This window comes from Garra rufa, chromosome 4 (genome assembly GCF_049309525.1).
Source record: "Garra rufa chromosome 4, GarRuf1.0, whole genome shotgun sequence".
In the NCBI taxonomy this organism is placed as follows: Eukaryota; Metazoa; Chordata; class Actinopteri; order Cypriniformes; family Cyprinidae; genus Garra; species Garra rufa.
The window spans coordinates 37,722,810-37,741,614 of NC_133364.1; the positions used below are offsets into that span (position 1 = coordinate 37,722,810).

At 40.8% G+C, this 18,805-nt stretch overlaps 1 pseudogene; it reads left to right on the forward strand.

The window, feature by feature from the left end:
• The window catches only part of LOC141332927 (meprin A subunit beta-like), a 29,511-nt pseudogene that overhangs the window by 1,836 nt on the left and 8,870 nt on the right, over positions 1-18,805 (forward strand).

Genomic DNA, 18,805 nt, shown 5'->3' on the forward strand with positions numbered 1-18,805 from the left:
AAGGACCATTTTAATAAATTGATTTTGTCTCAGTGTTTGCTTGTTTGCATTACAGATTCCTCCGTCTCTTTCCTCGACCACTGTAGTTTCGGTGACGAATCTCTGTGTCAGATGAGAGTCTGTTCTGCTTCTGATTACGGCTGGCAGAGAGTGAAGTCAGTGAGTGGCGTCAATGTGACCGACCACACGTTCTTGGGCAAAGAACAGAACGGTGAGATCCATTACAGAAAGTATCTGCTTTCATGTCACAGGAAGAGAAGAAACGCTTTACTTCCATTCAGAGTTACACAAACTATACAACTGTTTTGATGCCTGCAGGGACGTCTTTTTTCATGCACTTCAGCACTAAGGGCAGAAATGAGGGGGACGCAGCCAGAATGGAGAGCAAGACAATGACCCCTACGAGAAACTGCAAAGTCCAGTGCCTTCAGTTCTACTACTATCACAGCGGCAACCAGTCCGACCAGCTCAACATCTGGATCCGAGAATACCAGAATGAAGCAGACAGCAGAGGAACTCTCAGACTCATGGATCAGATCACAGGTCCGTCTCTTCCTGCTCTTCCTTACTCAACATACAGGCCTATGTTTCAGTGTTACTAACCTTCAGTTTTTTCCAGAAACCCCTGGCAATTACTGGAAGCTCCATCATGTGCCGTTGAACGCAAATAGATCTTTCCAAGTTGTCTTTGAGGCGCGTAAAGGAACTGGAAACTCCAGTGGACGATATCAATATTTCAGAGACAGAGTGTCCCCTCACATGGCAGATAAGGGACTTTGAGAAGGACCTGAACAGTGGGTCCAGTGAACTTTTGAGTCCACTGTATTACTCCAGTGATGGGTATCGCTTTAGGGCTGGGTTACAGATATTTGAAGGTTACCTTACAATTATTGTTTTCTCGGTATCTGGTGCATATGATGAGCAGCTGCAGTGGCCTTGTCCATGGAAGCAAATAACCGTCCAGATCCTTGACCAGAATCTACACATACAGAAGCGCATGTCCTTTGAACAAAGCATTACCACTGACCCTAATTTGATTAAAAACGGTTAGATCTTTAATGCAATCTGATCATTTTTCTGTCATTTTCAAATGTTTACTTAGATGGGAATCAAAGTTAATATCTGTAGCTTATATGTTTCCTTTAAAAGCCATGTTTTGTTGTAACAGATGGCAGCTATTACTGGGACGATCCTCGAAAAGGTTTTTTTTTTCCAGATGACATTGACGGTGAGTCTGTGTTTGTGGGTGGATATGCCTCTTTTGAGCTCCTAGCAAAAGAAGATCTCACTGAAAGAGAGTTTATCAAGGGTGGAGACCTCATATTGCTCTTCACCATGCAAGGTAGGATTTGTGAAGGAACCTATGAAAACAAGTTTTACAAGATTGAGATCTCTGAGATCATCTCTATAAATGTTGTTTCCAATCTAGATATCTCAGCGCTGATTCACAATGACTCTCTACCCTGCCCTAAAGTAACCGTGAAGAGCTTCAATGTGTCTACTGAAACAAGCGCCCAGCAGGAACCTTGTGCTGCAAGGTGAATTTCCTTTTGAATTTTAGTTTTAGTCTAGTCTGTGTGAACCTGTCATTTTAGTTTGAGTCAAGTTCATGCTCTTTTTAGTCTAGTCAAGCTTTAGTCTAGTGTTAGTCGACGAAAACTGATGACATTTAGTCTATTTGCAGTAATGCAATTTTATTTAACCCAGTCATTATAGTATAAGTACCTAGTAGTATAGACAAAACATGCTTGTACTTTTATAAGTTTATTTACAGATTAATTTATGTCAGTTAATCATAAAATGGCCCTGACATGTCACTAGACATTAAGAAATCATGTTCATTTCAAATACTTATATCACTGACAACAGTGGTCCGGCCAGGATATTGTCATTTAAAAGTGAGAGTTGCAGCCCACGGGCCTGTTTCAATAAGGAGGTTCAACCAACTCTGAGTTAAAACTTGAACTCTGAGTTGACTTACCCTGAGATGGGAAACTCTGAGTTTTCGGTTACAGAACAGCTGAAATGAGTTAGTTCAATCCACTCTGAGTAGGTTGACTCTGAGTTTAGTGCTTGCAGCTTGACTATGAAAAGCCCTGATCAATGGAGCTCCGAAATTATGATTCACCATGGCAACCGCTCCCGCCAAAAAGACCTCTGCATATTTCGAGCCAATGCTTAACTTTAATTCTTAATAATTATTAAGAATATAATTATTTAATTATTAATAATTAGAATATCAAAGGTAAAAACTGGCAGAACGGTAAGTTACTGAACTATTAATTTTCATGGTATCAAACAGGCAAAAAAATAAAATAAAATAAAATAAAAAATAATAATTAGAAGAAGAAAACAGCTAAACATGGAAGTAAACATAATTCAACCAGGTAAAGCTTTAAGCATAAAGGGTTCATGAGTGTAGGCTACATGATTTTACAAATATTTGACATTAAAATGTGTCATATAAAAAAACAATTATGTGTCTAATTTCACTTTGCAGCAGCTTTTTCCACATAGTCTAATGCTCTTTCACAAAATTAAATGTTCTCTAATCCAAACGGTTGCATTTCTTAATTAGAGTAATGAAATGAAGCCAACAGCATGAAGGCTCGCAAAATGATGAAGAACAGATGAAGAGGAGATGGAAGTATTGGAAGAATATTAAAATCCAACATGAAAAAAAAGAATAAAAGTTGCATTTGTGCATTTATAGGAAAGAAAAGATGACCTAGTAAATTTAACAGCTGTGGTGGTGGTTATATATATATATATATATATATATATTATACATTTTCATCTGCCATTCTTCCATTCCATACAGCAATCAGCTTCATATTTGATGGCTTTATGCTCAGTAGGCAATGACACTAAAATTCTCAGAGCATTAGAGCAAGGCACACTTTCTTTACCGCTCTGCATACAGTGTCTGTACTAATGTGCTCTGACTACCATTTAAAAATGACACAGGTCAAATAAATACACATGTCTAATCAAAATAATCCTATACTATATGATAAATAATAATCTTATTTATGAAAGGACATGACATTTTTGTCACTTTGACAGTGTCTGCATGATGAAAATATGTGCAATAAATTAATGCACCTAAAAATGCTTTTCTTACTTAGTATTGTCTTGTTGTTTCCAATTAAAAAAAAAAAAATCTAAAGATTCTTAAATCAAAATGTCTTTCTTTTTTCTGTCAAAAAGGTTTTTGAAAAAAACATTCCAGGATTTTTCTCCAATTTTCGATGGGAGCCAACAGGTTGAAGGTCCAAATTTCAGTTTCACTGCACCTTCAGAGGGCTCTACATGATCCCAGCCAAGGAATAAGGGTCACTGGAAACTTCAACTTCAACCCATTGTAGTCCACTATATGCAAAAATCCTGGAATATTTTCCTCAAAAACTTTACTTTTTTTTTTTTATTTGAAGAAAGAAAGACATGAACATCTTGGATTACATGGGGGTGAGTAAATTATCAGGACATATTTTCTCTGCAAGTGAAGTTGTCTTAAGTTGAATATATATTTAATTAAACATTCTGATGAAACTGTTCCATGTTCTTCATCAGCACAGTATTTTAAATGTAATTGTGCTGTATTTCTTTAAAAAAAAGCTAAAAATTTAAAATGTACATTTTATATGGCATTTGTAAAGACTTTGTATTTTGTCTTTTAAATAAAACTGTCCATTTTCCACCTTGAGCATGCTTTGAAACTTTATTGAAGGTTTTTTTTATTGTAATGATTTGTAAAATAACAGTGTTTCTCTGTAGAACATTTAGTGCTTTTATTGTAGTAATCTAGGTAAAATCTGTCAAATAAGGGTTTTACACTGTAAAAAAACAGTCAAACCACTGGCAGATACAGCTGCCAAAAAAACCCCACAAAGTTAAGTAAAATATTGTAACTGAAACAAGGGAAATTTTGTAAAATAAAGGTTTTATACTGTAAAAAAGGTCCCGTAAAAAAACGGTCAAATGACTGGAAGCTGTGTCTGCCAAACAAAAAATTTAAAATTAAAGTTAAATATCATAATTGAAACAACGAAAAATCTGTAAAATAACTTTTTTCTGTAAAAACTTCTCTCTGTAAAATTATTGTTTTTGCACTTTATTTCATTTTTTATATTTTTTTACAGTGTACAGTGTAAGGTGTTTATTTAATCTTTTAAGTGTATTTTTCTTATTTTGCATATTATCTGTCAATTGGGTAACAAAAATAATCTTGTTTCCAGTTGCATTAAGATTATTTTTCATGTTTTAAGTAAAATGCACTAAATTTACATTCCATAACACTCATTAAGAAAAGCATTTTTGAAGCATAAATGAATGAATGATGTATTTAAACATCACTTGCGCTTTAAAAAGGGGGAGGAGACCGAAAGAAACTCTGGGTTTACCGAAGAAAACCTGCTCCCGACCAGGTTAGGTTCACAGAGTAAGTTGCCATGGTAACTGACTCTGAGTATAAGTTACCTCTCTTTCAGAAACGGGCTTGACTTACATTGCTTTCTCAGGTTTAACATACCTCCCATTCTGAAACCGAAAACCCAGAGTTTCCCTCATTTCAGGGTTAACATACTCAGAGTTTTCACTTAACCTCCTTTCTGAAACGGGCCCCACAACTGATGTTATTGTTGTCATTTTGTGTTTTGGTCTGAGGCGCCACCCTCCAGCTATCTACCAATCACGAAATCAGTAGAGTTTCTTGATCCGGGTTGCCAGCTCTGTTACAGCTGCGGCTATACGAGCGTGTCGGATAAAACATGTATAACGTTACGAAACGTAAAAGACCTCATTATGAATCCGAAATACGTCGTGACAAAGTCCGAAATAAAACAAGGATTTGTATAGGAGATGCCTTTGAAAGACGGAGACGGCTGAAAACGGAGAAGAATTTGAAGACAGACGCCATCGTTGGTAGTTTTCTCCTGGACAGGTTAGATTCATCTATGTTTGGCTAACTTTGCTTCCGTACACAGTGGATTTTCCGCGGTCGGCCGTGCTAAATGCGTTCATAAAAAGCTTTATATCGCACCACTAGCAGGGTATGAAAACAACCTATGTTCCGACTGAAATGTGGTATTACAGTACATCTTTACGAAATATTTGGCTAATCGCCATCTGTAAATTTCTGCGATACATAATTACTTCGCAAAACATCTCTCGTGAAGCATAAGCATAATTAACAGAAGAAAAACAAATTACTGTGTAGGACTCATCACTTGCCGTTGGAAGCTCCTAGCAGCCTACTCCTGCAGCTTAGCTGGCAACCTCGAGGCAGGGGGGGAGCGGGAGGGGATACATCGTTCTACAGTATTTTGAAAGTGATTGCAGTACCAGTTTTGGCCACAATCCTACATACGGTTCCTTTAAGGGAAATGTCAGAGTTAATAGTGAATGTTTTCTCCTTACTAAAGTGTTACGGCACCAAACAATGAGAGCCATTTCGAGCTAAAGAAAGCTGATTGGTAAAAAAATATATGTTGAGGGCCAAAAGCAACAAATAACCTTTAAATACATCTGCACACACCCACTCTATCACCATATTATACAATCCTGAAACACAAAAATCCAAAACAGGTCCTTCTGTAGTTTAGATCTGACTCTTCTTCCGTATTTCTGCCTCAAAACAATCAGACTTGTCAGCTGATTTCTGAGAGTCATTTGTTTGTGGAATTATTTATTCAGGTGCCGGCGCTAGCCATTTGGGTGCCCTAAGCACAAACGCTTGGACTACAAGCTAATTCCTTTTTTCTTAACTTTTAACTTTTTCTAAAAATGATCAAGAATATTAAATCAATTTAATAGGCTAGGTTAACGAATTTTCTTATACAAACATAACGAATGCACTTCAAAACGAAGTTTTCATATATAAATTCAGGAATCACGAATATGACAAAATAATATTATTATATACATATATATTAATAGTTGTATTAAACAAATTTATAGTGCTTTGAATTTATTAAGTAATGTTTAATTTCGTTCGTTTCGCTCTCTGGAAATGTAAAGAAAAATACCCTTTGAATTCGTTTTTAATCCCTGGTTTTAAACAAGCATATATTTGAGATAATTTATATATTATTGCTTGAATAAACGTTTAAAAATAGTGCTAGAAATGTTATAATTAAGGAAATTAAACAGACCTAGGCTGTGTATCCCGATAACGATTGATCTTAGCGCTTAAGAGCGTTTTCTGCAAGTCATTTTGCAAACGTTCGTTATTGTTTCACGTGCGTTTCCCAAAAATGCACTTAACACAATTGCACGTAGCCCTGCTTTAAGTGCTACTTAGGAGTCGCTATCCGTTGGTCAAGTGCTGAAATGTCACATGCTGTTATAGCAATCCATCTAATTTTTTATTTCCGATTCTTCTTCTACTTGTGTGAATGTGTATTCAACTCGAATAACATAAAAAGTCCTGTGATTTCTTCTTGAGCTTTGTTTAAAAACATAAATTAACTGGAAATGTCGTACTGTAAAAACACTGTCTTGCTCCAGTCTCGCATAAAACAAATTCTGACAGTCCTTGCCAGAAATGACATCAGCATCATTTTCGATATTTATTTGAAACAATAATTATTTAAGTAGAATTATGTATCAATTTCTTTATCAACAATTGCTTATCTCACATCAAAATAAATAAATAAGTAAATAAATAAGCTCTTACATTTATTTTTGAAAAGTTCAGCCTAATTATCTTTAATTAGGACAAAAATTTAAATAAGCACATACCTGGGGTGGAGACACTAGCAAAATGGCTGAAACCAAAAAAGAAAGAAAGGACATTTTTCAATAAGAGGAAATTAATATTATTTTAGAGGAGGTGGAGCTACAAAAACCTCCTAGGTTTACCTCATATTGACAGACACTTACCATCTTGAAATCTAGTTCAATTAGATTTAAGTATTTTTTTTATAAATATGCCTTAGGAAAAAAAACATTACTGGTGTCCATCTTGAGACAAAACAAAGGGACTGATATATTTTAAGATCAGTCAGTGCAAGTGTCCTTCAGTTAAAAAAGCTCAGACTTGCATTTTAGTCTGGACTAGGCTTAAGCCTTGTCTGTGAAAAGAGGGGTATATATTTTACTACAGCTTGAGTCTTGAGGGTGTGTGTGGCAATATAGTATTAGGGCCTATCTATTAGCCTATCCATATAGGTGCAGAAAAATGTTTAATGTGCACATGCTTTATCAGCACTGTTTTATATAAATGTACTCTTCATTAAAGGACAACCTTTGACCATTATGAACCTAACAAGAGAATAAATTCAGGGAAGAGATAATTAATGCAATTTCTAAAATCAGTGATTCAGTTTCTTCAAGTGGGGCCTTCTGCAATTAGTGAAATAGATGACAATCAGTGTGCGACATGTGAATATTATCACAGCCTGAAAAACTTCGGTAGTTTTAAGTTTTAAGTTTTAAGTTTGTAATTTTAATTAAAACATTTATTTTCATTCTAACATTTATTATGTAATTTTATTTATTATTTCTATATTGAATTGTGTAATGAGTAGAAAATAGAAATGAATAAATATATATGTACCAATAAAATGAAAAATTACTTTGAAGAGAAGTACATTTTAGGTGCAATTTGCCGGTTGTCCAGCAGGTGCCCTCATAACTCTGTTTCCTTACGATGCACTTAAGGCTTTACGATTACTCCAGAGCACTCGTAGATCTACGAAGATTTTCAAGTGCTACTTAAGTTACGATGTTTTTGGGAAACAGACCGTAATATTAAGATCAGTCGTACGATCATTTTTACGAACTTCTTAGGCTTACGATGCTTTTGGGAAACGCAGCCCTAGGCATTTGAAAAGACAGTGAAATGTGTCTAATAATTCCCAAAAGAAAGAGAAGCATTGGACATAATTCATTATGCCTTATTCATTATATCATCTGACTAATTCATTGGACACCAAATATTCGGGACATTTATTAGGAATACCATTTTCTTAAGAATAAAGATGCTGCATGTGTTTATCCAGTCTAATCGAAGTGTGCGTCTCTAACCCGACTTTCCCAACAAAAATCCCACCCCTCTCAGAAAATACATAAATCTGACATTACTGAGCTATTTGCGTTTAAAAGTAGCCTATAAAATGGTACAATGGCATTGCTCAGTTAAACGTGTTTGAAATCAGGCATTTTGTTCTGCCTCAGCATTTATTCAACAGTTAATAACGCTTAACATTCAAAAGGTAAATATTATTCAGCCAATAAAGTGTAGGTCTATGTATTTCAAAGAAAATTGTGTCCAGTACAATATGAATTACAAAGGTTTAATTGGCATCTTTATTTCAAACGACCCGACCGACAACGACCCGAATATCATCATCAGGCACCCGCTCATTTTGGATCAACCCGCGCATCACTGTTGGGGAAGGGGGGCACCAGAGGGAGACTGGAGAGAGGGCCGCACAGGAGATCACCTTTTCTCCGCTAATTTGGTCTAGGCCTATATTACCTTTATATTGCTTTTGTATATCAACATGCTTTAGACATATTTTATTTGTTGTTTATACTAGTAGCCTGTTGTGATGATTTTTCACGACCCAGATTTTTTGGTACCCCCCCCAGGCACTTGGTGCCCTACGCGCAGTGCGTGGTCTGAGTGTGCGGAGCGCCGGCACTGGATTTATTGCACAGTGTGATTAATAGAAAAATACTAATTTAAGTGCATATATTTTATTAACGTAAAATATATGCACTTAAATTAGTATTTTTCTATTAATCTGTTTTATAACTATGACTAACCCTTAATTAAGCCTAGGCCCAGTCTAAAATGAATGTCTGAGCTGTTTCAGCTGAAAGAAACTTTGTTTCATTGGTTGCCCTCGTTTTGTCTCATGATGCACACCAGTGATGTTTTTTTCTAAGGCATGTTTATACAAATTACTTTAAAATCCTAAATGAACTATGGCCTAAACTTGGCTTAAACTAAGCCTTGTCTGTGAAACCGGCCCTGAATGTTCAAGTGTGTGCAACGTGTCTTCAAATAAAATGGATTGCATTAACACTGCTGGCATTTTAATGCATTGTAGGTTCAGGGCTTGCATTTTTTGGGCTGAAATTAATCATGTTTGTGTATTGCAATTGAAAACATTTCATACACAATTTCTTTATTTAAAGTTATAGTAAAATAAAAAAGTAGTAAAATAATCCATATACACCTTCAAGTATTTCATTTGTTAATAAAAAAATTTCAGTCAATTTTATTTTGTAATGTGAGATGATTTATCAGTGATCAAACCAGCATGACACACTATTAAAAACTGATTCATGAATATTTTATCACAGTATGTGCACAGTAAACAGCCAGTCTCTTCAACTCTAATGTCTAAACCTCTTTTAAATGATGCTGTGAAACACTGGTTTGAAGGTGTTCAGAGAGAAATTGGAAAAAAATTGTATTTGATAATAAAAACAGTTTTATCTTTTTTGTTGATGCTTAGAGTTGTTCCCACACCTCAGACGAACTCAACAACAACAACAACATCAATTCCCACAACACCTCCAGCAAAGCCCACTGAGGGGTAAGACTACAACGCTACTTTAAAATTACTTTCATTTCTTTAAATACATATCTTTTAAGACATTAAGGGTAACACTTTACAATACGTGTGCACACATGTGCATTAATTCATGTTCAATTAATGCACAGATAATCACGAGTTAATGTATAATTAATTAATGAACTAAACAATTTATTAATGATTACTACATCAGCAACTAATGATCATTCTATATCATTCATAGATTAAGTAATCAATAAATTGTTATTAGTAAAATCTGTCATAATGTATTAATTCCCTAATAACCCCTTTTATTAACTAATAGTGTAAATTAATGTATTAATTACCTAAATGGGTTCAGATCATGTATTTCAACTTGCAGTTGTCTGCTTTAATTAATCATTAGCTATAACTATATTATTTAACAATTAGTTCATAGCTCTGTGCCTCAATAAGTAAAGTCATAACATAATGATATCTTTACAAATCATTAGCTAATGATTAATTAAAGCAGACAAATGGATGTTTAAATGCATGGCTTCAACACATTATGGCACATGACTGACTAATTCTATATCATAACCACAATGACATATTACTTTGTTAATAATTTTGTGCCTCAATAAATAAAGTCATAACATATCTTTGCAAATCATTAGCTAATGAGTAATTAAAGCAGACAACTGGAAGTTGAAGTACATAGCTTTGACCACTGTGGTAACTAACACATGAATTTACATTATTAGTGAATGAAATAAGTTATTATTTATCAGCACTGTTTTATATAAATGTACTCTTCATTAAAGGACAACCTTTGACCATTATGAACCTAACAAGAGAATAAATTCAGGGAAGAGATAATTAATGCAATTTCTAAAATCAGTGATTCAGTTTCTTCAAGTGGGGCCTTCTGCAATTAGTGAAATAGATGACAATCAGTGTGCGACATGTGAATATTATCACAGCCTGAAAAACTTCGGTAGTTTTAAGTTTTAAGTTTTAAGTTTGTAATTTTAATTAAAACATTTATTTTCATTCTAACATTTATTATGTAATTTTATTTATTATTTCTATATTGAATTGTGTAATGAGTAGAAAATAGAAATGAATAAATATATATGTACCAATAAAATGAAAAATTACTTTGAAGAGAAGTACATTTTAGGTGCAATTTGCCGGTTGTCCAGCAGGTGCCCTCATAACTCTGTTTCCTTACGATGCACTTAAGGCTTTACGATTACTCCAGAGCACTCGTAGATCTACGAAGATTTTCAAGTGCTACTTAAGTTACGATGTTTTTGGGAAACAGACCGTAATATTAAGATCAGTCGTACGATCATTTTTACGAACTTCTTAGGCTTACGATGCTTTTGGGAAACGCAGCCCTAGGCATTTGAAAAGACAGTGAAATGTGTCTAATAATTCCCAAAAGAAAGAGAAGCATTGGACATAATTCATTATGCCTTATTCATTATATCATCTGACTAATTCATTGGACACCAAATATTCGGGACATTTATTAGGAATACCATTTTCTTAAGAATAAAGATGCTGCATGTGTTTATCCAGTCTAATCGAAGTGTGCGTCTCTAACCCGACTTTCCCAACAAAAATCCCACCCCTCTCAGAAAATACATAAATCTGACATTACTGAGCTATTTGCGTTTAAAAGTAGCCTATAAAATGGTACAATGGCATTGCTCAGTTAAACGTGTTTGAAATCAGGCATTTTGTTCTGCCTCAGCATTTATTCAACAGTTAATAACGCTTAACATTCAAAAGGTAAATATTATTCAGCCAATAAAGTGTAGGTCTATGTATTTCAAAGAAAATTGTGTCCAGTACAATATGAATTACAAAGGTTTAATTGGCATCTTTATTTCAAACGACCCGACCGACAACGACCCGAATATCATCATCAGGCACCCGCTCATTTTGGATCAACCCGCGCATCACTGTTGGGGAAGGGGGGCACCAGAGGGAGACTGGAGAGAGGGCCGCACAGGAGATCACCTTTTCTCCGCTAATTTGGTCTAGGCCTATATTACCTTTATATTGCTTTTGTATATCAACATGCTTTAGACATATTTTATTTGTTGTTTATACTAGTAGCCTGTTGTGATGATTTTTCACGACCCAGATTTTTTGGTACCCCCCCCAGGCACTTGGTGCCCTACGCGCAGTGCGTGGTCTGAGTGTGCGGAGCGCCGGCACTGGATTTATTGCACAGTGTGATTAATAGAAAAATACTAATTTAAGTGCATATATTTTATTAACGTAAAATATATGCACTTAAATTAGTATTTTTCTATTAATCTGTTTTATAACTATGACTAACCCTTAATTAAGCCTAGGCCCAGTCTAAAATGAATGTCTGAGCTGTTTCAGCTGAAAGAAACTTTGTTTCATTGGTTGCCCTCGTTTTGTCTCATGATGCACACCAGTGATGTTTTTTTCTAAGGCATGTTTATACAAATTACTTTAAAATCCTAAATGAACTATGGCCTAAACTTGGCTTAAACTAAGCCTTGTCTGTGAAACCGGCCCTGAATGTTCAAGTGTGTGCAACGTGTCTTCAAATAAAATGGATTGCATTAACACTGCTGGCATTTTAATGCATTGTAGGTTCAGGGCTTGCATTTTTTGGGCTGAAATTAATCATGTTTGTGTATTGCAATTGAAAACATTTCATACACAATTTCTTTATTTAAAGTTATAGTAAAATAAAAAAGTAGTAAAATAATCCATATACACCTTCAAGTATTTCATTTGTTAATAAAAAAATTTCAGTCAATTTTATTTTGTAATGTGAGATGATTTATCAGTGATCAAACCAGCATGACACACTATTAAAAACTGATTCATGAATATTTTATCACAGTATGTGCACAGTAAACAGCCAGTCTCTTCAACTCTAATGTCTAAACCTCTTTTAAATGATGCTGTGAAACACTGGTTTGAAGGTGTTCAGAGAGAAATTGGAAAAAAATTGTATTTGATAATAAAAACAGTTTTATCTTTTTTGTTGATGCTTAGACTACAACGCTACTTTAAAATTACTTTCATTTCTTTAAATACATATCTTTTAAGACATTAAGGGTAACACTTTACAATACGTGTGCACACATGTGCATTAATTCATGTTCAATTAATGCACAGATAATCACGAGTTAATGTATAATTAATTAATGAACTAAACAATTTATTAATGATTACTACATCAGCAACTAATGATCATTCTATATCATTCATAGATTAAGTAATCAATAAATTGTTATTAGTAAAATCTGTCATAATGTATTAATTCCCTAATAACCCCTTTTATTAACTAATAGTGTAAATTAATGTATTAATTACCTAAATGGGTTCAGATCATGTATTTCAACTTGCAGTTGTCTGCTTTAATTAATCATTAGCTATAACTATATTATTTAACAATTAGTTCATAGCTCTGTGCCTCAATAAGTAAAGTCATAACATAATGATATCTTTACAAATCATTAGCTAATGATTAATTAAAGCAGACAAATGGATGTTTAAATGCATGGCTTCAACACATTATGGCACATGACTGACTAATTCTATATCATAACCACAATGACATATTACTTTGTTAATAATTTTGTGCCTCAATAAATAAAGTCATAACATATCTTTGCAAATCATTAGCTAATGAGTAATTAAAGCAGACAACTGGAAGTTGAAGTACATAGCTTTGACCACTGTGGTAACTAACACATGAATTTACATTATTAGTGAATGAAATAAGTTATTAGGGAATTTATACATTATGGCACAATTAACTAATAACAATTTATTGATTACTTAATCTATGAATCATATAGAATGTTCAATAGTTGCTGATGCAGTAATCATTAATAAATAGTTCAATTCTTCATTAATTATACATTAACTCGTGATTATCTGTGCATTAATTAAACATGAATTAATGCTTATTTGTGCACACGTATTGTAAAGTGTTGCCACATTAAGTGGCATCCGAGGTAACTTAGTGCAACAATCAGTCCACTGTAGGTGAGATGTGATGAGAACCCATGTGCAGTTTATTAATGTCCAAACGTGCAATCCAAACAATAAATCCAAGCAACAAACATAATCCAAAAGGTGACTTGACATTAACAGACTTGACTTGACTTGAAACAGACTTGAACAGGCTTAACAGATATAATCATACACTCACCAGACAGCGGGTTACAACATTAACCCTCAGGGGTCTGAGGGTGTTTTGGGGCCCTGAAGAAGTTTTGACATGCCTTGACATTTGTGCTTTTTTCAGTATGTTAAAAACATATTAATATCCTAAATCTAAATACATTGTAATTAGCACAAATTGGACTACAAAAATATGTAAGCAGCATGAATGTACATTTTTAAGTTTTTGAGAAAACAACGTTTATGCGTGCATAGTGAAAAACTAAATTTTTGGAGTCACTGAAATAAGGTCATCTAACACATACAGAATATTTGTTCCCGGGACTTTCGAGAATTGGATGTGGTAGGCTAGGTTTTTTTCTACCAAATGATGTGAAAATCATCTAGTTCCCTATCAGTCGGTTCCTTCGACGTCTCGTCGAGACCGACGAATTGGGATATCGCCTGGATAGACCAATCTACTTCGTGTGTATACAAACGAGCCAATGCATATTGGCATGCATGATTGCAGCCAGCTGTGGCTGATCACAGCGTGAGCATATAATACGCAGCAGGTGCATGCATCATCAAGCCTTCGCTTCGGAGCTGGACCATTATTGTGGAACGAGTCAAGAAGCAACACTTACCTCCTTTTTTTCTCTTTTGTGTTGGCGGCACGGCGCTTCAGCGGCGTGGTCTTCCGTGTCGAGTGGAAGCACACAGCTGGTCTTCACCATCCACCTTCTGTGTTGCTGCGGCCATCTCCCCTGTGCGCCTCAGCACTAAAAGAGCGAATTCCTATAAGAGCAATTTCCGAAAAGAGTGAATTTCTAAAGGAGCTCCACGGGTTGAGCGTCTTTTTAAAGACGAGGCAACATGCCTTTCTCCCCGTGCATTTCTGGGTGCGGCCGTTTCCTGGCGCCGGGTGATGGCCACGCACACTGCCTCACGTGTCTGGGCTTACAACACGCTGAGGCAGCGTTCGTGGATGACTCATGTCCCCATTGTGGGGGTATGACCATCGCGGAGTTGCGGACCAGACTCCGCTTCCTGCAAAGGGGCGGGGTTCCAGTCCCTCTGCCCAGAACAAACGTTCCTCCAGGCAAACGCCGGGGGGGCGTTGTCGCTGGAAGCAGAGGGCTGGCCGATCTGACGGTGACGGTGAGGAACCCCCCGCCCACTCCATCGGCGGGGGCTCCTCCTTCCACCGACGCTCCGTCGCCACCGGGGCTCTCAGGGGAGCGGGTTGGACCTCCCTTAGGGGTACCGCCCGTTACCTTTGGGGCCCCCCCCGACGAACAGATGTCAGTCGCAGCATCGGGGGGAGAGCCAGACCTCTCTGAGGAGGAGGACGGCACACTGTCGTCCACTGGGCGGTCAGCGGTGCCCGATACTGACCCGGAGATGATGGCTATGCTTGCCCGGGCCGCCGAGAGGGTAGGGCTTGAATGGAATCCTCCATCACGTCCCGACCCCTCCCGGCTGGATGACTGGTATCTCGGGGTGGCCCGCGCTGGTTCTCAGCGCCCCACCCCGGTGCCATTCTTCCCGGAGGTGCATGAAGAGCTCACCCGAACGTGGATGGCACCTTTTACTGCCCGAAACCGCTCGAGTGGGACTTCCTCCCTAACCACCCTCGATGGCGGACCAGCGCGGGGATACACGGCAGTCCCGCCGGTGGAGCGTGCGGTTGCGATGCAACTGTGTCCGGGCGCCGCTTCCACTTGGCGGGGCAACAATCCGTCGCTCCCGTCCCGGGCCTGTAGGCACTCGTCGGCTCTGATCGGCAGTGCCTATACGGCCTGCGGCTCCGCTGGTTCCGCCCTTCACACTATGGCGTTGCTACAGGTGCATCAGGCCCAGGCACTGAAAGACCTGTACGAGGGTGGTCACGACCCAGAAGTTCTTCGTGAACTACGTATCGCCACGGACCTCGCGCTACGTGCAACGAAGGTGACCGCGCGGTCTCTGGGTCGTGCCATGTCCACCATGGTGGTCCAGGAACGCCATCTCTGGCTGTGTCTGGCTGATATGAGGGACTGCGATAAGACCAGGTTCCTCGACGCTCCGGTGTCCCAGACCGGCCTCTTCGGCGACGCTGTGGAGAGCTTTGCCCAGCAGTTTTCCGCAGCCAAGAAGCAGACTGAGGCCATCAGTCACATCCTGCCCCGGCGTACAGCTGCTGCCTCCACCCGTCCGCCGGCGGCACCCCAGTCTGCTCGTCGCCGAGGGCGGCCCCCGGCTTCCGCCCCCGCTCCACAGCAGCCACCGCAGCAGCCTTCACAACGGCGCCGTGGAGCCGGTCGCCAGGCAGCCGCCCAGCCCGTCCAGGCCCCCACAAAGACCAGTGGGAAGCGTAAGAACAAGAGACCCTGAGACGGGCCACCCAGAGATGGAGGATGCTGCTCTTCAGGAGATGGTGACCGCACCACTCCCTCCCCCGGAGGAGGGCCGGGCGGAGAATCTTTTGTTTGTTTTTTCCCCGCCACCGACCGTCAGGTACCCAAATACTCGACAAAACAGCAAATTTCTCTATCTCTGGGTCCCCATGTGGGACTGCGGGGAGTGCGCAGGTCATCCCTGCGCCTCACCCGTCCTCCCCCCTCGCCAGCGAGCGACGATGGGCGGTTCGAGAGTACGGCGAGACGGACTACTCACGCACCATCGGCTCATGCGCAGGTAAGCGTCTCACACACTCAACATACAGACGCTCTGACCCGGTCCGGCAACAAGACTGCGAGGCGGGGCCCCTGCCCCCCCCTTCGCTGCTCCCCCGCGGGTACGCCGGTGGTCCCCCTTGTGCCGCTTGTTCACTTTCTGGGAGCCTGGAAAGAGCTTCCCAGCCCATCTTGCTGGCTCCTTCGGACCATCACTTCCGGCTATGCAATTCAGTTCGCCCGGCGCCCTCCCAAGTTCAGAGGCCGCCTCTTCACCTCTGTCAGGGCCGCAGATGCTCCCATCTTGCGTGCAGAGATCGCTTCCTTGCTGGCGAAGGAAGCGATACAGCCGGTCCCTCCAGCCGATATGAGGACAGGCTTTTACAGCCCGTACTTCATAGTACCCAAGAAAAGCGGCGGGCTTCGACCGATCTTGGATCTGCGCGTCTTGAACCGGGCCCTTCACAGGCTACCGTTCAAAATGCTCACTCAGAAACACATTTTCAGATGTGTCCGTCCCCAAGATTGGTTTGCAGCGATCGACCTGAAGGACGCGTACTTTCATGTCTCAATCCTTCCGCGCCACAGACCGTTTCTGCGGTTCGCGTTCGAAGGCAGGGCATATCAGTACACGGTCCTGCCCTTCGGGCTGTCCCTCTCCCCCCGTGTCTTCACGAAGGTCGCGGAGGCGGCCCTTGTTCCCCTCAGAGAACAGGGCATTCGCATTCTCAACTACCTCGACGACTGGCTCATCCTAGCACAGTCTCGGGTTCAGTTATGCGAACACAGGGACCTGGTGCTCGCACACCTCAGCCAGTTGGGTCTTCTGGTCAACTGGGAAAAGAGCAAACTCTCTCCTACACAGAGAATCTCTTTTCTCGGTATGGAACTGGACTCGGTCAGCCAGACAGCACGCCTCACGCAGGAACGTGCTCAGTCAGTGTTGAACTGCCTAGATACGTTCAAGAGCAGGACAGCGGTCCCACTGAAACAATTTCAGAGGCTCCTGGGGCATATGGCAGCAGCAGCGGCGGTTACACCGCTGGGGCTGCTCCATATGAGACCGCTTCAACACTGGCTTCATGGCCGAGTCCCGAGGAGAGCGTGGCTTCGCGGCTCTCACCGGGTCCAAATAACACCGGCTTGCCGCCAGACTTTCACCCCGTGGTCAGACCTCTCATTTCTACGGGCAGGAGTACCCATGGAACAGGTCTCCAGGCATGCTGTGCTACACACAGATGCCCCCGCCACCGGGTGGGGAGCCACGTACGACGGACAGGCAGTTTCAGGGGTTTGGACGGGCCCCCAGCTGACTTGGCACATCAACTGCCTCGAGTTGCTTGCAGTACGTCTCGCCCTGCTCCGCCTCAAGGGGCACCTACGTGGCAAACACGTGCTGGTCCGTACGGACAATATTGCTCCCGTCGCATGTCGCAACTCGCCCGTCATCTCCTCTTGTGGAGTCAGAAGCATCTGAGGTCGCTTCGTGCCATTCACATTCCCGGGTTGCTCAACCGTGTGGCCGACGAGCTCTCACGAGCTGCGCTTCCCGGAGAGTGGAGACTCCACCCCCAGTCGGTTCAGCTGATTTGGAGGCGCTTCGGCGAGGCTCAAGTAGATCTGTTCGCCTCCCCGGAGACAGCCCACTGCCAGCTCTTTTTCTCCCTGACCGAGGGCACTCTCGGCGCGGACGCACTGGCATGCAGCTGGCCGCGGGGACTCCGCAAATATGCATTTCCCCCAGTGAGCCTTCTCGCACAGACATTGTGCAAGATCAGGGAGGACGAGGAGCAGGTCCTTCTGGTAGCCCCTTACTGGCCCACTCGGACCTGGTTCCCCGAACTCATGCTCCTCGCGACAGCCCCTCCCTGGCAAATCCCTCTGAGGAAGGATCTTCTGACTCAGAGACGGGGCACTTTATGGCACCCGCGTCCAGACCTCTGGAAATTACATGTCTGGTCCCTGGACGAGACGCAGAGGTTCTAAGTGACCTACCCCAAGGGGTAGTTGACACTATTACTTCGGCGCGAGCGCAGTCTACTAGACATGCCTACGCCCTTAAATGGAACCTGTTCGTTGATTGGTGTTCCTCCCGGGGAGAGGACCCCCGAAGATGCCCAATCAGAGCCGTGCTCTCCTTTTTGCAGCAAGGGTTGGAGCGTAGGCTGTCCCCCTCAACCCTTAAAGTCTATGTGGCTGCTATATCCGCTCACCATGACCTCATAGAGGGAAGGTCGGTAGGGAAGCACGACCTGATCACCAGGTTTCTTAGGGGCGCCAGGAGGTTGAATCCCACTAGGCCCCCTTCCGTGCCCTCTTGGGACCTGTCGCTAGTGCTCACAGCACTGCAGCAGGCTCCCTTTGAGCCCTTGCAGTCAGTAGAGCTGAAGTTTCTCTCGATGAAAACTCTGCTCCTGCTTGCATTGGCTTCCATCAAGAGGGTAGGAGACCTGCACGCATTTTCGG